Source organism: Falco rusticolus, chromosome 16, assembly GCF_015220075.1.
Source record: "Falco rusticolus isolate bFalRus1 chromosome 16, bFalRus1.pri, whole genome shotgun sequence".
Classification (NCBI taxonomy): Eukaryota; Metazoa; Chordata; class Aves; order Falconiformes; family Falconidae; genus Falco; species Falco rusticolus.
In genome coordinates this window covers 4,751,118-4,773,323 of record NC_051202.1, presented here as the reverse complement: position 1 = coordinate 4,773,323, position 22,206 = coordinate 4,751,118, and the positions used below count along the sequence as shown (strand labels likewise).

Genomic DNA, 22,206 nt, shown 5'->3' with positions numbered 1-22,206 from the left:
AAGTTGCGCTCTCAGCACAATGCTAAAGGAACAAAAGCAAAAAGTGAATGTTGCTGTGATATAGTCTTCTCACAGTAGTTCACAGAGAATAGTCAATGCCAGCTCCAGAGCAGAGCCACGGTAAAAGAATACTCAGAATTAAGTACAACAGCCTTGCTAGACCTGCTGTGTGGTTAGGCAGCATTAGAGACAGGATTTCATGTACTGCTGGTCAGGTCTGTAACACTCCATCTGTGTGAACCTGAGGAAGATGGAGGAAAGGCAAATGAACACCTAACCTGGATGATACTGCAGTAGGAAGAGTTCCTTCGCGTTCTGCTACTGTGTTTTTATGATGTAGACTGTACATAGTTTGTTGGTGCTCCAAAGAGATGCTAGGAACTCATGGTACGAATTGCACGTTGCAGTATCATTGCTCTGCTGCAATCTTTCACCTGCTTGTAGCACCAGGGTAAACAGTGTCGTGGGTGGCTGTGCTCGTCAGCTGCTTGGGAATATTTTCTGTAATGTTAAGGGCTGTCATGCTGCAGTCCTTACCTTTAGTTGGGTTGTAATTTCTTTTGTGGTAGTCTTTTGTGGTTATCAAGGTGACTTTGATTTCTAAACTGGCAAAAAACCGCTGTGCTGTGCTGGTTTGTTGCCAAGAAGGGTAGCTTGGACTATCACATTTGGTCTTGAGAAGCCCAATTCAAATCCCTGCTTTGCCAGGTTCCCTTTGGGAATCCCAGCCCTGAGTGTTTCTCATATAGTGGGATTGTCAGAGAAAAGAACTTAAATATACCAGATGACATGATAGATGGTAGCTGCATTCTGCAGCAGTAGCCTGCAGCTTCACCTGAAATGGGTAAGGACATGAATGGAGAAAGTAGGATTCCTTAGTCTGGGAACAGGCGGCTGTTGAGCTGTAGTCCTGACTCCGTGGTCTCAGGCTGTTCCCATTGCTTTCTAAGTCATGTTCCCTGTCTGCAAAGGAAAGAAGAATGATTCCACGACTTCACATGTAACTGTGAGGCTATTTAAATGTTGAGAATAGCTTTTCATGATGTAGAGTGTTATTTTATTATAAAGCAACTTTTGGGCTGCCCTGCCCTGTTAGAGCATGTTTGCTTCAGTACTAACTGAAATGATCCCTGAACACAGCTGTCACTTAAGTATTTTGAGATCTTTCAGGAGCGATGGTGTGCTATAAATATGAATTATTGGTATTTTTTTCCATACAGAAGGCAGTTCTTTCATACTTCATTCTATTGCTTTCTTAAGGTAAACAAAGAACAAAGCAAGGAAGCCTTTCTCTGGAGGTGAAAGCAGTGTACATATGTAGCTCTCTCCTTGGAAAGCTTCTATCACTGAATGGCGTGTGAAGTACTTTCTGTCTTTGCACGTCCCAGTTGCCAGAGATTAAAGGCATGCTACAATGCAGCGCAAGTTCTGTACTGCTTGTTACTTAGCATTTCTCATCTCCCTTCCTTTAATAACTAATACTCTTATAAGTAAATCCCACATATATAGTTTATAGAGGTCTTTTCTGCTATTTTTCTACTATTTAGAGCTTTTTGCTACTATCCTGTCTGCTCTCTGATTCTGCTAGTTGCCTTGGTTTGACATGGTTTTGCAATCGAGTTGTCCTTGTTTCTTGAATTGCTGTGCCGAGGATCATAGTTACTTTCAGACAGGAATGTTAACAGAACATTTGCTTCATGAGCATGTGTTAGGTTCCTCTAAATGACTGTCCTGTCTGTCATTCAGAATTTTTCCAGCAGATGTGCTGAAAGGAATATCGTTCCAGACTTGCTCTCCATTAATGGGCATTTTGGACCTCATTTTCTTGAACTTGCTTTTTAGCTCAGAAGTATAGAGAAACACCCAGATGGCTGTAACCAAAGTCAGGTGGGCTATAGCGGGTACCATAGGGAATGGGAGCATCTGGGAGGGAGGATGTAACCTCTTTATTCTTTCTGTACACCTTAAAAGTAAAGAAACCAATGGTGAAACAATAAAGTTGCTAAAAAGGGAAAGGATTCATTGCATTCCTGACCAGATGCGTGTTTCCTTGTACCCTTTTGGATAATATAGGCCCTCTCCTACAGGACATCCTTTATGTATCTGTCCATCTGACATGCTGAGCTTATATTGAAGCACATCATCTGCTACCTGTTGATCTTCCATGCTCCTTTTACTGTTCACTGGGCCTCCAAGTCTGTCGTATAGCAGCTGTAAGGTAGAGCGGCACTTGCTGGCTGATGCTGCGTGTTTAACCAGCTGAGGTTCAACAAGAAGAGTGTCAGACACCAGCAGTTGGGAAGATTTCTTTTCAACATACAGTGCTCCAACCACAAGGGCTGGCAGCACTGCAGACTTTGATTGACAGATTTTGTCCTACCTCTGGTTCCTGAAGCCTGATTTCCATGATGCTGAACCAAGCTGTCGAGATAAATCTTGTCCCTTTACAGTCTCATCTCAATAGTTTCCTTCCCTCAGCTCTTCTTGGCTGCTGCGTGGTGATGAGGCTAACAGCCGTCATCCCAGTGCCCTCTGCAGGGATGTATAGCATAGCCTGAAGCCCATGCCATGGCTTTTAAAGTCAGTTTGCAGTCCCAAGATGTGGGTGGTGAAAAAGCCTGACTTGAGAGATTTTCAGCCGAAATCTGAGGTATTTAAGGCATTTGGTGCTCCTTCGCACAAGATCTGATGAAGCAAATTTTGTCTGTCTGAATTAGAGTCTTCTTGTGCCTAGTAGATTGGTTAAAATGTTCCTGTCGTTTATTACAATTGAATGCCATGAACGCTAAACAAATTTCAGGAGCAAAGCTCGAGGATCAAATCTCAGTAGGCAGCTATTTGTCTAATGTCCTACTTTTTTTCACATCTCCTGCAGGAAGCAAATAGCTTTCAGTTACACAAGAACCTGATTATTCCCTGAAATACTAAAACTCAAAATTGCCCCTTTTAAGGATAATTTCTGCTTTCAGGGGCATGCATAGTACCCTTTGAAGATATTGGGGAACACCAGTTGCAAATTTAAAGACAGGAACAGTCTGCTTTCCCTGGGGTATGCAGTATTTCCCCAGCAGAGCTTTTTCTACTCCAATCCCTCCGTTACTTTTGTGTTCCTAATTATTTATATAAGTGTAATTGACTTGCAAGACATTCTTGGCTTTCGGTATGCATTGAGTGAATTATTGACCCATCACATGGGTCATTGATGTGAGGAGACGTATGAACAAACTGGGTGCAAAATAGCTACTTTGCATTCTTAATAGCAAATGTAAGCCATTAATAACTTTGCTGCTTGATGCACTCAGAGCCTGCACAATTTTAGTTTGACATGCATATGGCTGAGTTCATCCTCAGTGTAATTTGAAATTCATCGGGCATGGACTTCATCTCCTTATGCTACTTAAAAATCTCTCCTGTGTTGAGATGTGATATGCTAATTTCAGAGTTTATGGCTGACTTGAGATGTTACATTTGAAAAATCAAATCCAATTAAATCAACTTATTACCAAGGTCAGAGAGCAGTATTCAGCACATTCTATTCCTTGCTATTTCACAGCAAAGAGTAAACTTAGTGAGCATATTGTGCTCAACCCATAAACAAACTGATCTGCCCTAATAAGAAGGCTTCTGGCTGTAGGACCTAGGAAGCATAGTCAAGTGATAAAGCATTCCTCAGCATCCAAATATCTGAGCTCAATTCCTGGCTTTTCACTTTTTTTTTTTTTTTTTTTGTTTGTTTTGTGTGTGTGTGTATTAAGGGACAAACATTCTCCCCTTTGTGTCTGTTTCCCCATTTGTTCATAAGATGCAAGTGGAACTAGGGTGTTGTGTGGATAAATTCAATGACTGTAAAATTCTTTGAGACCTCTTGAATGTGTTGCTGTGGACCGGCAACACAGCATCAGCCCACCGTAGTCAGAACTGTCATGGAGCTCAGATTTTAGAAGAATATAAATGAGAGATGCCCAATTGCTATCTTGGCAGAAACTTGTTTGTTATCTAAGAAGAAGAAAAGCTTCTGTGTGTAATATCTTAATATTCTCAGCAAGGAGTGAAACAGAGGGGAATATACTATGCCTTTGAGATGGACAAATATTAAGCCGATTTGCAGATACTTTTGCAAATGAAAGTCTTAAGTTTAGATTTATTACAAGTTCCCACACTGTGCAAGTCTTTGTATTTAAATTACACTATTGGCAAGTTCCTGGTGGCTCCTTCTGCCTCTTATTGTTCCGCATCTAATGCATTTCCTGCAGGAGGTCCCTATATTCCAGACAAAACCAGACAGAAGAGTGAGAAGAATGTTGAATTCTTAGATATCCTTTATAAATAGCCTACTGTCTCATTTCCAGTGGAAAATACAGTTTAACCTGCACAGGCATCTTACATCTTTCCCATTCATTTAGGAGCTTAATTCTTGTTGGAATTTTCTATGGTGTTGATTCATTCCACCAACCCGAGGGGACTTACTGAAGTGCCAACTTTAGCAGCTCAGGTGCCTCTGAGTTCCTCTCGGTCATCAGAAACTGGCATCTCAAGGTGAATTGTTTCCATCTAATTACTCCTCTCAAACTTACCTGTATCTTCAGCTACACAAGCTGCTCTAGGTACCAAGACTTTGAGTTATGTTTCTGCTTCTGTTAAGTACCTAATTTGAATCTGGGACTAAATTACTTCCAAAAGCAAGGCTCTTACCTCAGATATTAATGAGCTTTTAAAAATCTTGCACTGGTTGCTCTAGTTCATGCAGAATTCAGTTACGTAGCAGACCTTGGGATGTCATTTGAGATTTCCAGAGTCCTAGTAAAGTGGTGTAAACCCTGTGAAGGATTTATTCACACCTCACTTTTACCCCTCAACATGTCAAAAATGTTAGAAAAGCCCAGACAAGCTAATTCAAGAGACACTAGAGTTAGAGTGTATATGAGGACTGGAGGAGCTGTTCTTCAAGGCATCTCATCTCACCTGCCCACCACCAGCTTGTGTGAGCAACCTGGGTTGCTCAGATTAGATCACACCTCCAAATTTTAGATGAATAAAGGAAGTTGAGATTAACTTCCTTGTTTTATCTCTTGATATTAGCAAACATTCACATACAGAGTGGCCATTCGGATCGTGGTAGTTGTATCCTGTGAAGCAAGTGTCATTCGTATAGGTGCTTGTTTTTCTCTTTGGGAAAGAAATTCCTAGGGCTTCGAACAATATGTACATTTCTCCCTACAGTGCAGAAGGTAGTTGGGAGAGTTTATTAAAGTATGAGCCAACTGAAATTACTTTGCATTTATCATGGAATACTGCAGAGGAAGCATGCTCACATGTCATAACCCTGCGTTGTGAAATCAAGAAACGAATAAAACCGTCTTACCTCTGTGAGCACTCAGTACGGAGTGTGCAACCTCATCAGCCGCTCACAGCCTGATTGGGGTCCAAGTTACCTGTTCTGTAGAAAAGACTTGTGATGATATTCAGGGTGGGCTAACAAATAACTCTGAATCTTCACTATAAAGCTCCTTTTCTCCAGTACGCAGGCTGAACTACTTCAGAACTACTGAACTACAGTCCTGTTTTGCAGACAAGAGATAGAGCCTTGGGGTATGTAGTGCTTGCGTGTCTTTAGGTGGATTGTGCTGCCGAAGGAATAGGCAGCCAGCACTTCTGTAGCAACCTAACTGGGAAGTCCTGTGCCAAACTCCCCTCATTCCCATCATAGCCGAGAGACTTAAGGATGCCCCTTAGTTATCAAGTGTTAAGGTGAGCTCTCATAACAGTAGAAACACAAGAGTAGCTTACAGGTGCAGGGTGCTTTGAACTCCATGGCTGGCAGGTGCTTTGACCATGACCACCCCCCCTTCAAGAACCACCCAGTTACCCCAAAATATCACTGCTTACCAGGTATAGGGCCGGGTCCACAGAGCTTCAGCCAAGAAACGTGAGTTCCCAGATGTGCTCTCTCTTACATTTCTCCTGAAACAGTAAGGACAAACAACAAATCTGGATGGAGCTGGAAACCAGCAAGAAAGCGAAAGGAAATGAGACATGAGAGCCTCTTTCCACCACCTGTCTCACCACCTCCCAACCCCCATCTCCTTCGCACCCAAATACAAATCCATGATTAAGACTTAGCGCCCTTTGCCCTCATCCTTCCCCACTCCACACATTGCTCCCAGTAAATAGGGCTGTGTTTCCAAGTCCTCACACGCTCCCCCCACCCCAGCTGCTTGCTGTCTGCTTTTCAACCTGAGAGCCCGAGAGTCCCGTGCCCTCTGCTCACCCATCTCAAGCACACACGTGCTCATCTGCTCGCCTGTACTCAGCCAGGAGCACAGCAAAGCAGGGTCGGGATCCAGCAGCCCGAACTGTGCTGGCATGCACAACAGAAAATTATGTCTGATCAGATGGGTCGGTGTGTGCCAAGGCTTTTGTGCAAAGGCAACTACAAGACTATGCACAGAAGGAGAGCGTGCTTGCTGCTGCTGACACTGCCCAGCAGGAGCGGACTGTTTTGAAGTTTGTCATGCACGTACCGCTGCTCAGAAGCCTCTGGTGTGATTAGGTATTAGCCAAAAGGATCAGTTGCTGGGCATTGCTGTATCTGCATTAAAACTGAGCGGGTCAGTCACTGTTCTATGTACATGTAACACCTGGTAACACTTAGACGCTGATGACCACAACTCTTTTACACTACACCTTACTGGGCTTTTTAAATAGAATGTAAGAAAATAGTGGCAGTTATTAGATATGCACCTGTGGAAAAACGTTGTGGTATAGGAAACAGAGGCAATCGGTACAGAAGGGGCACCTGTTACGTCCTGTTCATTCAAACCATTACTTTGTTATTTTCATAATTTGATTCTATAATGGAGATCTTCCCCCTCTTGTGCAGTGAAGTTGCATCATGCAGAAAATTGGTTTGTTTTAAGTAAGAACTTTTATGGTGTTTTTCATCCAATGTTCTCAGAGAACATTACTAATAATTCATTAAAGCAGCACTGTCAGCTGGAACACTTTTAATTACAATTTTCTGACAAGTCAACCCTTAAGTGGTATGCCCTGATTTTTAAATTTATTACTAACACACATGCAGATTTTTCTTTTTCCCTGCTGATGTTTATATAGGTTGAGAAAAGTAATTGACTGTGAGATTAAGGAAGCGAACCATGCACTACATGTTGTCATGCCCAAAATGGAAGATAATTTAAGGGTGGTTACTTTCTTTAACAGTAGTTTTGAGAAACTCGTTACTGTAGCCTCTGAGCGTCTTAGTGCATCTGAATGTGGGAACTTCTGCTATGTGCAGTTACCGCTGTGAAACACGTTGAACTTAAGGTATAGCTGTGAAAATGGCTAACTGCTACTTGTTAACTGTCTGGGTATACATCCTCAGCGTTTAGGCAACTCTGAGGTGAAGACAGAATGTCTGGTACTCGTGCAGGGTTAAAACAACAGTACTGGCAGTTACCCCACAACAGAATATGCTGTAAACTTGCACCCTATGCCATACTTCAAGGCTCCTCCAGCACCATGTCTCTGTCAGAAACACCACTCAGCATTCCCAGAGAAATGCAACGCCTGAACTGCCATCTTCTGCCTTCTGTATCTGAGATGACTACAGCAGATGCAGAGATTTTCTTTGATTATGTTTTCTTAAGCCTCAGTAGCCTGTTTTAGGTGAGCAGAAACTGAAGCAGAGAACCATCAAGAGGGTTGCCCAAGGAAAGGCAAGCCAGTGAGTAAGCAGACTAGAATCCAAACATCTTGTTCCGCAAAAATAGGCTCCCTGGTTCCCTTGCTGTAGTCGTTAGGTAACGATTTTGTGCAAGGGAACAGAAGAGACAGTCTATCTAGAAATATTGTGGACTTTCTCAGTCAGATATCAAGAAAACAGTACGGCACTGAGCCTCTTACCTTGTGTCTTAAGCAGTAAAGGTGACTGCAGAAGGGAGGTGGGAGAAAAAGCTGCCCCAGCTTTGCGTCCCCTAGACCATGCGATTTCCACAGTACTTTGGTCCAACAGCTTCTGTACCAAAGGAAGAGAGCCCAAGGCCTCTTTGGCTTTTATGTGTGGCTGTGTCAGCTCGGACTGGTTGCCAGCTCATCTATATGCAATGGCTCATTAACATAGTGGCTCAGTTTATATATTGTATGTGAAAGGCAGAGAAATGGCTGCTGGGTGGATGAAAATGACAGTGGAAGTGTTGAGCTGCCAAAGTTAGAGAAATTAATGCAATATTACCTGAAGAAGCTGTCGTTAATCTTACAGTCACCAATATTGGGGTCTCTTGTCTCGTCCCACCAGTACAAGCACAAGAGGAGTATCCTGACTATTTGTGAGGATCAGTCCTTTTCTTTGCAAGGGCAGTGTGGTTTTGGAAAGAATCCGATGCCTCTCGATACCTCCCATATTGTGCAGAACCATCTGCAGTTTGATTTATTTGACCTATGATATATTAGATGCATGTGCCCTTGCCCAAATTCCTGCGTAGACTTCCCTGCCTAGATTTGAGTTGAAAATCAGAGTCCATCTGAACTCTTTGCAGAGGACTGACTGCAGGAGTTAACCCATTGCTGTGAAGTTGCTCTTTCTCTCTCTGCATTGCTGTCATCTTGGAGTTTAAAGAAATGTACACCTATTGTATTTCTCATTCCTTTGTGGGAGCACCTTTGCATCCTGTTGATAAGGGATCTCGTGATTTAAGCCTGGAATCATCCCACTTACCTACAGGCACACAAAAATGAGGTGTCAAAAAAAAATAATTCTTCTGTTGATTCCCTCTCACATTTGGAAGGCATCTGAAGATGCATTGCCTTGTAGAGGTGCCCATCCTTCCCCATCAGTAGGGAGAGAGCTTAGATGGCTGGAGCAATTTATATCCCTATCTTTTGCAGGCCTACTATAAATAAATCAGTTTTACCTTCAATATTACAATCCCCAGACTGGAAGCTGCTTTCCCCTTGGTTATACAGCAATAAGAACTCAGTGCTTCTAGCCACCTACCAGGGACAGGTGGAAGGCATCCTGCAGGCAGGGTCCTCTGAGACTTAGAGGAAGTTTAGAACAGGATTTGTATGTTAAAAACAATTATTTAAGCTCGGGCAGAGCCAGATCTGTTCACACAGTTGAAACCAACAGGAGCTTTGTGACTCAGTGACGCAAGCGTTTGCCCCAGAGTGTTCTGAAGACAAAAAGGACTGATATAAAGAATTAAGCTCTGTTATTAGCCATCCCATTGTTTTAATAACTCCATCATTAATAATAAATTTGATAATACTCAAGCAACGCTTTTCATCTCCAAAGCATGTTAATCCATCTGTTACATCCCTTAACGCTCCTGTGAGGCAGGTATGCTGTTAGTGATACCAACACATATAGGCTTTCCTAGCACCAGGAATTGATGATGGAATTGCTCCAGATAGTGTTACCGGGAGCTAAGTGACGTGGTTTACTCTAAAATAATCTGGTTATTTTTAAACTGTGTCTAGTACAGGCAGGAATCCTATCCTTTTCACCTATTGGCAGTTCATGATGCTACAAATTAATTTTCTTGCATCGCACAACATACTGCAGATTGTTTAACATAATTTTTCAAAGCAGCAAGCTAGTTCTCCTGCAATGAAACTCAATGGGATTTTTTCCTACTGGCTTCAAAGAGCATAGTTGAGCCCTTAAAGGGATTTACTTCTGTTAAATATTATCCTCAAAACTGAGAAATTAAAAGCAAATGGGCTTTCTTCCTTTTTCCTCTAAGACATGTCAAAAGAATATTACAAAAAGAATAGCTTTCCACAGCTTTCAGAAACTCCCCAAGTGAATTTCAATTGCAGGTTTTTAGGAAAGAATGTAATTAACAACTTTATTCAGTCTGAAGCCAGAAAATTCTTTCTATATTTGGCATTAAAAAAGCAGAGCAGGAGGAGGGGAGTAAACGACCTAGATTTTCACAAGTGACAAATGACTCCTAGGTGCTCTCTCTGAGACCCCTTAAATGTCAGAGATTCCCGCAAAGTACACTGCAAAATGACTTCTCTTTGTTGTGTCTCGTGTTGGACATTCAAAATCACCCAAGACACTCTTGGAAACCTAAGCTATTGCATCTGTTAAACTGTTTCTTTCATTCACCTAGGGTAACATTTTGAAAAAAAGCATCCATAACCAAGCAATTAAATCCGGTTTTCAGAAGTGACCTCGGTATGTCAGCAGCTCTCCAAATTCATAGCAACCTCCCCTTCTCTGAGCTTGCTTCATTGTTTTCCTGGAAATGTTTTGATAGCATATCCCATAAAGAAGAAATAGGGAAAATAAGGTGTGACTGAGCTTACATTTTCAAAATGTCCCTTGCTATATTTGCAATTTTTTCTTGGTTTTCGGTGTTCTGTTTTTCACAATAAAATCAACATTTTCTATAAAAAGCAAGTCCTCTATGGAAAGCCTGTTTGCCTAATAGCAGGTTTTCTGTATAAATGGGGATAATCTCTGTTTTGTCAAAGGAAAAAAAGATCTAATGCCTTTATCTTTTGCAATGATTATTTATAGAAGAGGAGGTCTCCCTAAGATGTAATGAAAGATGCATATTTTAAGTATAGTAGGCAAGTCAGTACTGCAGGCAGTTGTTTATTCATTAACCTCAGCTTAGCTAGGCTGGCAGCCTCCCAGTACTTATTTACCTTGTGCTTTCCGTGGGAAGGGATTTGAAATCCATTGCAATTTTCTTCTGAGTCCCAGGAGAGATGATTCTATCCTTCCAGTATTCTAGGTAGTGTAACAATGAGTATAGTAGTAACAGGAGACAGAATATTCAGTCTCATGTGTGTCCACTTGTGATTCATTCCCCAGACTTTCTTTTCTGTGAACAAGCACCGTCATAGCTCAGAAAGAAAAATGAGAAGCGGGGTTTTGCTTCTCTTAGCAGGAGTGTCACCAACACCCATCCTTAAATAAATGGCTGTGCATGCCAGCATGCGGATAGGCTTGAGGAAAGTGTGAATCCCTGGGACACCAAGTGTCTGAAATGGAAAAACAGGGTAACAGATGAAGCATTGCTACTAATGAAAGTTAAAAGTTCTAATTGCTTCAGCCTTCCTTATTCTTAGACAGCAGGTAGTTGAAACCCTTGTCCTCCTCTGCTAATTGTAATGACAAAATTTAAATGCATAGGCTATTTAAATTCAAGAACAAAGCTGGCTGTAGCACTGCCTTGGCAATCCATGTGGTAATCCAGAAAGGCAGAAACCTGTGTTATTTAACTCCTTGAAGTCATAGTAGTTGAATGGCAACAGAGGCTTCCTGGCTTCCTATTATCTGCCCTCTTCTTCACAGAGTAGTGCCGGTGGGCTTGGGAAAGGGGAAAACAGGACTCGTGACTTCATAGCATGAGAGAGAAACCTGGCTGCCCACCCATGAGCTGTTTTTTATCTTTTAGACATGGTCACACAATTTTTCCGTGACTTTTCAGAAAGCACAGAGAATTGGTGACAAGGATTTACCGCTGTCTTCAAGCTGTGATGCTCAAACAGCATAACTGCAATGAAGATTTCCTGAAACAGTGTGGCCTAGAACGCACCCCCCACCACCCCCCTTCCACTCCCCTGGCAAGCCCACAAGGTAGAACGCCTCTGCTGATAACGCCACGTGGGGAAAGAGGGGTTTATGCAACTCTGTTCATGGAGAAAATTATGCCAGCTTCTCACTGGAAGGAGTAAAGCTCCTTACTCATATTTACTTGTAATTCAGCCGCTTGGCAGAGGAGGTTAGTGCCAGGGAGGTCCTTCCTTCCCCTGAAAATGTAGGGCACGGGTGGACTGCAACAAAGGCACTTCTCTCCTTCTGGCTGCAGTGAGCCGAGTGCTTAGCACAGGGCTGTTCAGCTGCTGGGAGCGAGCCTGCGGCACAGGGCACGGAGCAGGGCAGCTGGAGCAGTGAGCTAACAGCACCTCTGAGTAGTCCTTAGGTGGGCAGAGGGTGTGTGATCGCCCGCGCAGAATACAGTGAGGGATGTTAAGTCATGAGTCACTTCCCTTTTTCTAGTCACTGGATTCTCCTTTTAAAAAGTTAAGCTAAGCATACAGAGGAAAAGACAAGACATGCGTTGACAGAAAGCACCGTATTCTGACACTGGCACCTGTGTCCTTGTCACCTGGCCCCTTCTCTTCATCACTCTTAATCAAAGCAATCTGCAATGAAAATATGATCGTGTGATGCTACAAACCTAGGGATCGCTCTGAACAGTGACATTGGCATCTGACTTGGGGGTGTCTGAAGTATTATTTTTTTCTATTTGAAGCTAGGAAAATAGTAGTTTAAAACGCTCTATGTAGGGAAGTGTTTGAAGTCATTGAGCAGCCCATGTCACCAGTTAACAACTGATGAAGGTTCATTTCTAGATTTTCATTTAGGTTTGTCTAGTAGCATGAGGCTTCTGCATTAGACATTAGAGCTCTCATCCCTCTGTTACATATGATAGTATCAAAAGAGGTAACCAGCTGCGACTCAGTGACAATGTTTATTAATTTGGTAGAAGAATGAGCACAGATGTGTCAGGTACACACTGTGCTCTGACAAAGTTTTTTTGAGCTGCAATTGATCAAATGGTATGAAGCCTTAAAATGGGATCACACTTCATTTCATCCTCTGTGTGTTTCCTCTCTCGTTGTTTTCCAAACAAACATCCTTCTGTAGGCTCTAAAAAGGTATTTATGGAAGTTTAAGTTGCTCACAAGGGCGTGAGGTGTTTCTAAAATGCCAGTCTCAAGATGTTGTCCCTACACCAAGCTTTGAGAGCCCCTGAGGCTATCAGGTCCAGGTTTGCTGTGAGCACAGATGTGTCTAGCCAAAGGCTTTTTCTGGAGCATGTGATATCCTGCTTGCTTGAGCAAACCTGATAGCTTCATAAAGAGAGGGTAGCACAACTGCATGGCCAGGCATACTGCACGGGGACTTCTCCTGTCTGCCAAAAAAGCAGCTATATGAGCAGGAATAAGCAGGTTAGGGTATGTTGTACTTACTTGCAGTTGCCTTTCTGGGGCTGTGTTAAATATCGCCAGCAAAATTCAGTTTCTGGAGAACAGAAAACAGGCTCCTGAAGAAGTAATATGAACTTTAGGTAAGTCTGTTATCTATGTCTCAGTTTTTCCACCCTTTGTACTTTACAGATGAAGAAAGGAACAGTTTTATATAGATACAACACTGTGTTATTCTTTGCACAATGGTGACCATCCCATGTGCTGACATTCTATAAGGTCCCTTGACAATCCAACGAGTTGATCTTGCTGCTCCTCAAAAGCTCCTCAATGTTACCATGCCTCTGGTAACCTCTGAGGCAGGACCTCCTGGATGGTGGTTGTGTCCCCCTTGGGACATATCTCTAAGATTACTTTTCGGGTCAACTGACAATTGACCATTTTAGTCTTCTCTTTCTTCCAGCTTTAGGAACTCATTCCATCTGTTGTCTGTTTACCTGAGAGCCCTCAGCTGCATTTTATAGACTGTTAGACTCAGATTCTGTTTGTTTGATTATTATTACTGTTTTTATTTTGGACACTGTCCCAGTTGCCTAGCAATGACAGTAGGTGCTTTGAAAAGAAAGAGTAAAGCATAAGCTTTCTGCAAGGTGGAACATTATATCCTGCTTCACATGGAGTCTTTTTATCTGCAAGTCTCCATGGGCTCTATCAGCATTAATAAATGAAATTCACCCTCTCTTTCAAATGCAGGGGAGGGAAATAAAGATATAGGAATCCATCATCATCCTGTTTTTCACAGATGATAACCAATGCAGAGAAAGGCAAAACAAGGTAGAAAGCCTGGTTTGATATCCTGACCCACTGAAGTCAGGCATTGATCTCTCATGAGAGTCATGAAGAAAGCTGAGAGCATATCACTTGGAAGAATTAGAGCTCTGTTCGCAGCTAATGGGTTGGATGGAGCCCACAGTGTGAGGCAGAGTAAGGAAGTGAGCAAGTTGTCTGGAGTGATTGTTTATTTAGTTATTTCCCAAGAGGAGGAATATGGTTTAACAGTTGGACTTGATGATCTCAAAGGTCTTTTCCATCCTAAATGATTCTATGAGTCTATGGTCCCAGGAGCAACACAGACGCAGGACAGGGTAGTGAAGAAACCAGCACATCCTCTTCACATGTATCATGCTCTTTGTTTGGTTCTTTCACTGGGAAAAGGGTTATCAGCAAATGTCTGAGTTTAGGTCACAGTCCCGTGGAGCCTGGCCTTGTGAAATTCAGGCAATGTCTCTGCAGGGAGAGCTGGATCCAGAAGCCAAGTTCGTACTTCTGAGCAGCTGCAAGCATGACTGAAAAGCATGTATGCCATGTAGGCAGTGCTAATGGGAACTGTAGCCCCTGTTCTTCCTGCCCTCCCTCTGGTAAATCCACAGCTGACCCTTTACCGTGAGGAATAACAGAGCTGGGTGGTAACTTCATCCTTCTAAGGGCAGCAGAGTGGGCTGACAGTCTCACATTGTACCCAGAAAAGTTGCCATTGATTTTGTGTGTGTTGCTGTTAACAAAGAAAAAAAATGAGGAAGCATCCTGTTCCCCCCCCCCGCCCCCCCCAGGAAAAAACTGCAGGTACTTCACCAAATGCTCTTTTTACAAAAGTATGTTTACTAGACGATCATGCAAAAAACCTGGGCCTTGCTTTTGAAGGTCAGGACGTTAGAAATAGCCGTGTAAAGAATGACTGTTTTACAGATGAGTGAACCCATCAAAATGAGTCACTCGGGAGGGCAGTAAGACCAGGCTTGGTAGCAGAGAGCTGTTACTTCAAGCTGCTTTCTGCTACCAAATGTGGTATCAGCTATAGCCTGCTAGTTTTGTATGAGCAATGAAAATGGTCAGTGGTGTGTCTTCGGGTATGCAAGGCTTAATATGCAGGCTGGGGAAAACATGGTCTCTGGGGGACACTGAAATAGCTCTGGCTGGACTGTTCCTAGTTAACTTTTGGACAAGTTGCTCTGGGTGATGCACAGCTTCCTTCAAGAGGCAGCTGGCTCTAGAGGCCCTAGTGCTGACATAGGAAGCAGGAATTTAGCCAGCTCTGAATAAGGCTGGCTACTTATCTCTCTTGGCCTGATACTGCCATAGCAGATTCAATAACTGGGTTAGGTAGCTGAAGACAGTCCTCTGTCCTTCCTCTCACAATGTGTCCATATACTGAAGCCTTTTTGTGCTGAAGTTTCCCCTTGACAATATCTTTTTTTTTCGTGTCCAGTTCCACAGAGCCATGAGATGCTTTCTGAAGAGAAGCCTGGTTTATGCCCAGGCAGGCACCTTCACCTCTTGTAGCAAGATTTTCTGTAGGTCTCCATCACCCACACTGAGATGAACCTTGGTGTTGCATGGTCTGTTCTGCAAATGGTAGATGTGCCAAAACATGCTTGTCCTTCACAGCAACTCATAAGTATTTTCTAAAACTGTAAACTTGTATGTAGTCCTCATGTACGGGTAAAGTACTTAAAATTGCCATGTACCATTTCCATGAAACAGCTGTGGGGAAAGACCTTATTTCGGTAAAGCTTCTGCTTCGTGCTTAACCTTTTGTACCTTCTTGCAAACAGGATGCATGGTTAAATATTTCAGAAACGTGTGTGGCTATACCCCTGAGCATGGTCAGGAGAGCAAAAAAGCAATGTGGCTGCCCAGTACCCTCTACTGGGCTGTGCAGGGACTGCTTGAGGGCATGCTGGCTCTGCATGGGATGGGCAAACTCCTTAAAAAGATGAAAGCAACCAGGGGGGAAGCTGAAGCTTAGTGCTTCTGTTAGCATTTTCACGCCATATGCCTAAAGTACCACAAAGCTCCATCTTCCTTGTTAAATTAGGGCCGGTGTTGTCGGTAAAAAACAAAATAAATAATGAGTCAATCTTTTTTTGTATGCCAAAATCATTTTGCACAGCAAACAGGTGAAATCAGAGAGGCTGAACCTTTGCCAGCTGTGGTTGTTTTCCTGAGTTTCTGGGGATGGAAGGGTGGACCTAGAGGGGAGCGTTGTTCTGAGTTGAAACAAGGGTGATAGTAGCACTGCATGTCTGTTGGCTTTAGTAGTTTTATCTCAGATTTAACATAGTTCAGATGAGAACAACATCTGCTGTAGGTACATGAGGGAATTTTCTTGGCATTGCCTCATACTGCTGAAGTCCTGGATAAATCACCCAAAGCAATGAACGTAGCCTTTCTGGCAATTCCGTTTCAGTAACTTTGTTGTATGACAAGGTGTATGCAAGCTGTCAGCACAAACAAATCAATTCTCTGTGAATGGGACAGTACTGAATCTGCAAGTTCCAGTGGTATTGTTAGTGTGGAAACACCACAGCCCAAGGCTACTTATGTGCTGAGATGACATAACCCAGTCACCTTGCTAGAAAACATTATGACATAGAAAAGCCTGGGGAACTGAAAGAAGCCTCACCAGAACAAAGACCATGTCCATATGGCATAATATTTCCTGGGAAAACATATTTTTATGCTTTTTGACATTCTGGTGTTATGCCTCATTTACACTGGTACGTTCTGGGAAATCTAGTCAATAATTCCTCATGTCTGCTCTTACAACAGAGAGCAGTGTGACTCGTAGAGCCATCTGAGTTATTTCTATGGTTGTATTGCATGCTGAGAAAGTTCTGTAATGGCCTGAGATCACACTGATCTCCTTAATCTCAGGCTCAGATATATCAAACAGTGGACAAATTTCATGAATATCAGAAAAGTAAAGTAAATTTCATCCGTTTGGGTGAAGCATCTTTCCTTGTGCAATTTTAGCACTAGGCAGATCGGAGATTTTGAATTGGTGGCAAAGGATAAGCCCCAGGCAAATCCAGCCAGGAAGGAACGCTTCGCCGAACAACTGCAGCGTAAATCCAGCAGTTTTGCTGCAACTTTAGTGAGCTGTTGCTGCACAAATTACAGCATGTAAGGGAGCAATTTAGTGAGCATGGCAGTGTACTTGAACTCAGCATACTTCCAGTGAAGTCTGAGCCTGAAGATTGCAGAGGACACAGTTTGTCTTTCTGCAGCGCAGCCTCTTCCTCAGGACTGCCTGAAAGGTCCTCATCACTGAGCTGCATCATGGTTTCACACAGTTGTAAAGCAGGTCACAGCAAAACTTGGCTGTTTGTGCTTCAAGAGGATGGGAAACACTTCAAGGCAGGTCTCCAGGCAGGACAGCCCGCTTACAGACTGTGTCAAGGGACAGGGTCTGGCAGGACCGACTAGCGGGTGTCTACATCGCTTGTTTTTCTGGGGAACTCAGACCCCACAGTCTGTGCATCATCTGCCTCAGCCACACTAGTGCGCTGCCTCAGTGCGTCCCATCACACACCATTCCACTCCTTGAGCTGCTGCAGCAGTAGGCTGCACCCTGAAAGAGGGGTGTATTTTTAGAGATGGCTGCAAAGCCTTGCTGTCACAGAAGCCCGTTAGTCCCGCAGCAAATGCTTCATCCTCTGTTTTACATGAATATGCAGTGATAACGAGCGGTAGGGAACCTGCCCCGTCTCCTTGCAGAACAGGGAATACGGGGGGGGCAGGAAGGGAGGGACCCGAGGCAGAGAGGTTTAGCACATTTTGTCCTTAGTGCTTTAGCCAGTCACTGCTTGCAGTTTTATATTTATGAACCTCTGTCAGGGGATTGCTTGATAGGTCTTTAATTTCCTTCGGTTTTACTCTGAACAGGCCTCTCTAGGGACAGTAAGAACATTTTCAGTGTTATTGAATGTCATCTCTGTGCAAACAGAACAGAGGAAAAATATTCTGATAATAACTGTGAAATATATGGGGGGTGGTAGGCTTTCTGGCTGCTGGCTTTTTGTAAATTTTTTTTCCCCCTCTGATGAGACTTTCAAGGTCAGCTCGCTCCATAGATACAAATATGCCAAGAACAAAATGTACAGATGTGCCAGGAGTCAGGGACACAGACATGCTGGCACTGTAAACAGACCTGGATCATGTCCAGCATTGTCAGGCAGCGAGCATACAGGAGTGTTCATAAAAAGGCACTTCATTACAGCAGTATCAAGATTTAGCTTTTCTCTCCGTTGCATCATTAAACGCGAGTTATTTGCTTTTTTGTGGACAAACCTAGGTTCAGCACAATCTCAAAATTTTATTTGGAGGGTGGGGAAAGGTTTTGTTCATGTACTACAGAATCCTACAGCGGTATCTGAGCGCGCAATAGACAGTGTGGTTCCCTGCATAAGTGGCTGGAGCAGAAACTGGTTGACTGGTTCTTTTCCTGGTTCTGCTGCTGTTTTATTATGTAAACATGGAAAAATCTTTTTCTGTAGCTGTTGCAAGTTCCTGTACACCCTCTCCTTTTCCCTCCTGGATATGTTTCCTTTTGTCAGTTACTTCCTTGAACTAAACATCAACCAGTCAGGCAAAAGCTGAAAATATCTTCATCTAGCAATCTTTGGCAGACTTAAAATATTAATGCATTTTATAGTGTACTTATTTTTCGTAACCATCAGTTGTTGCTACCAAGGCAGGGAATTCCTTATAAATATTGAATGCTGCTGCAGGGTCTGGAAAAAAAATTCTAGAAATAGCTCTCTTAAGCTCCCGAATGACTGAAAAGCCGCTGAAAATCTTCCAAATGTTAGTAAATTATGTGGAAATCTAAGAGCTCAGAAAAAACCTAACTGCTACTGGGGTCTTCTAATAAACAATCGTAGTTCCTGAATTTCACCAGTCCATGCAGACTGCTTACTGGACATAGCCACTTCGGGTAAGAGTGGAACGTGGGTTTCATTCCTAATGACTCCCTAGAAATTGTTGTAGTAACGTGCATCTCAGAAATTGGCTTGAAGGTCTGCGTGTGGAAGAAAAAACCTGAATTGCAGGGGAGATCCACTGCCCAGCTGAAGTGCTGGAATTTTGGCAAAGCAAAAACTTTGCCTGGCAGAACACTTCCAGCCCTTGCAGGGGAAAAGAATGTGCAGACAGGGTCTGCTGTAGTCATGTGTGATAAGCAACCACTATTTTACTCCATTCTGGCAGCAGGATTTCACATCTTGGTTCTGTTACGGACCCTCCGACTACCTTCTCACACCAAAAGGATCCCAGCATAAGGTACAGCTTAGGTGTTTTAGTAAAATTCAGAGCTGTGTATACTGTGAACTTGGAACGGGGTTTGGAGATTTTTCACCTTTAGATCTCAGTTCAGATCTAGCCTGGGTCACTTCAGATCTAGCCTGGGTCAGTTCAGGTCTAGCCTGGGTCACTTCAGGTCTAGCCTGGGTCAGTTCAGATCTAGCCTGGATCACTTCAGATCTAGCCTGGGTCAGTTCAGCTCTAGCCTGGGTCAGTTCAGCTCTAGCCTGGGTCAGTTCAGCTCTAGCCTGGGTCAGTTCAGATCTAGCCTGGGTCAGTTCAGATCTAGCCTGGGTTAGTTCAGATCTAGCCTGGGTCGGTTCAGATCTAGCCTGGGTCGGTTCAGATCTAGCCTGGGTTAGTTCAGATCTAGCCTAGGTTAGTTCAGATCTAGCCTGGGTCAGGTCAGATCTAGCCTGGGTTAGTTCAGATCTAGCCTGGGTCAGTTCAGCTCTAGCCTGGGTCAGTTCAGCTCTAGCCTGGGTCAGTTCAGATCTAGCCTGGGTCAGGTCAGATCTAGCCTGGGTCAGGTCAGATCTAGCCTGGGTTAGTTCAGATCTAGCCTGGGTCAGGTCAGATCTAGCCTGGGTTAGTTCAGATCTAGCCTAGGTTAGTTCAGATCTAGCCTAGGTTAGTTCAGATCTAGCCTGGGTTAGTTCAGCTCTAGCCTGGGTCAGTTCAGCTCTAGCCTGGGTCAGTTCAGATCTAGCCTGGGTCACTTCAGATCTAGCCTGGGTCAGTTCAGGTCTAGCCTGGGTTTGTTCAGGTCTAACCTGGGTCAGGTCAGATCTAGCCTAGGTTAGCCATGACTGAAGCTTTAACCCCCTGGTGACATCAGTCAGATCCTAAGGGACAAGGCTCTGAGCAGCACCACAGCCAACGCTAACTGAAAGAGAAGCCAAGGGTTAATCACCCGGCTATTACCAGCTAATCCACCTATCACCCTGGTGCTGGTTAGCCCCCTGACCAGCCCCTCCAGGCTCCCGAGCTGCCCTGTCCAGTCACCTGAATACACTTGGGGTGTGAAGGCTGTCCCTGCACTACCCATTTGTGGCTCAATAGAGGCCTTTTGTCCCCGGGGCTGCCAGCCTGCTGCCAGACACACAGGAGATTAAACAGTAATAAAAAGACTTCATTAGAGTCAGTGGGGGTCACTTTTTCTGCAGCCAGAGTAGAGCTGAGAAGAATCCTGAAGTGAACTCAAAGCAGTGACGTGTGAGACCTGCTAGAACAAATCCTGAGTTGCTTTTACTTCCTAAGAGTGGGTTGGAAATAGTACTAAAATATGCCAATTAAATAAACTGGATGTACTGATGTGCATTGCCTAAAATCTATCTTTGGGAGATTATTTTTGCCCCATAGATTGTGCTTTCCGCTAAGTAACCACAGAATATGCTGGAAGTGACTGTATTGCACCGATCTGCGATGTTCAGCAGATCGTTATTTCACAGAGGGCAACAATCCAGGACTTCAAGTGTGCAGGCTGGGCTTTGGTTGAGCTCCTGCTGGTGCCCAAAGGCAAAATTTAAGTCTCTCATGCAAAGACATTTTCAGAATCCCTTAGAATCAACTAAACACCCTGGTAGATTCCTCATAGTTCAATGAAGGAGTTGCTGGCACTACCTGTTGTCTATCTCTTACCATTGCTGGGGAAACCGCAAGCTAGCGGTGAGATCCTTTTTCAGCGGAGGGGCTACTCACTGGCTGAGTTTGAGAAACACGCTGCACCGTTCTGGTTACGTCCTGCCTGCACCCATACCTCTCCGCCAAGGGAAGGCTGTATGTTTTTAGGAGGGAGGTTAATGCAATAAGATTCCTGCCTGAAAGAGCCAAGGCGTTTGCTTTTGTCAGAAATCTTTTTGAATTGTAGCAAGGAAATTATTTTCATAAATTTGCCATCATTGGCAGCGTGCTGTGACTGCTGCATGTTTGCGGCGGTGGTGTTTCTGACCTCACAGGCGGTGAGGAGCCCCGCGACCCTTTAACTGGCGAGGCAGTTCATTCACAGAAGAGATGTCATGTGCGTGCAAGATCACACACACTCAAATCGGGCCCCTCGCCAGTGCTTTCCAGCCCTGCAGCCACCGTGGGCCTCAGTGGGAAGTTTGGTCTCTGGGCACCCTTCAGCCTTAGGTTCTGCTGCTGCACCTGCAAAGGAAGAGCTTAATTAGCGTTAATTATAACAGTACTTCACTAAGAACTGGACTAACACATTTTTTGGGCAATCCAGAAGTTAAAAGCAAGCAATGGCTTGGGCTGTGTGTTGGCTGGCACAAATCTAGCCCCACATAGCTGCGAGAAGAGCTGTCTCTTTCCCCAGGTTAGCGTTAGCTCCTCATTATCATATCAAAGGAGATGGCAGGCAGACTCCCCCACACATGCCTTACAGAGGAGTTTGGGTTTATTACGGAAATTTTCCTTCCTCTTGTCTGTTCTTGTTCCTACTTCCCAGGTTTCATCTTGAGTTTAGAGTTTGAATAAACCCCAAAACACAAAAGGAAGTCGAGACAGAGTGGGTGACTGTCACATCCAGATTCTCAGAGCTTTACTTGAAAGCTCAGCTCCTCTTCAGTTGAGTGCACCAGGGAAGAGTGGAGGTGGATGAGACAATCTTAGAAGCTCTTTCCAGCACTGACTCTTACAACCCGTGTTTTCTTCTAGTGAGATGGGAGGTTAATGGCTGACAAACGGGAAGAGACATCTCTTGTTCCAAAGATCAAATTGCACAACAAATTAAAATGCTCCCTGAAGGCACTGTTGCTCCCTCTCCTCTCGATACATGTAAAGACAGCCTCCACTGATTTCAGAACAAGCTTCAGATTCTGTCACTGGTGCTCAGATTGAAGGCTGTCCCTTTGGGTAATAAATGTCATGGGCTGGTCTGGGCTTATCTGGGCGGGGGGTGGGGGTGGGGGGTGTCATTTATGTGCAGTGAAGCCTCAGGAAAATGGAGGTTACTTCCCATTTGGGTGATGAAAGCTCTAAACTTGGACTGCCCTGCTGCACTCTTATAGGCACCAGCAAAAATCCAAACTGTTTGTTTTACGAGAGCTTTTTATATACATAATGTCCTCAGAGAGCTATTTAGTTATACCAAAATGAGATTAAAGTTTG

At 43.8% G+C, this 22,206-nt stretch overlaps 1 protein-coding gene across 2 annotated transcripts in view; it reads left to right on the top strand.

The window, feature by feature from the left end:
- The window catches only part of KCNJ5 (potassium inwardly rectifying channel subfamily J member 5), a 66,338-nt gene that overhangs the window by 18,831 nt on the left and 25,301 nt on the right, over positions 1-22,206 (top strand). The gene's annotated exons all lie outside the window — the stretch shown is intronic.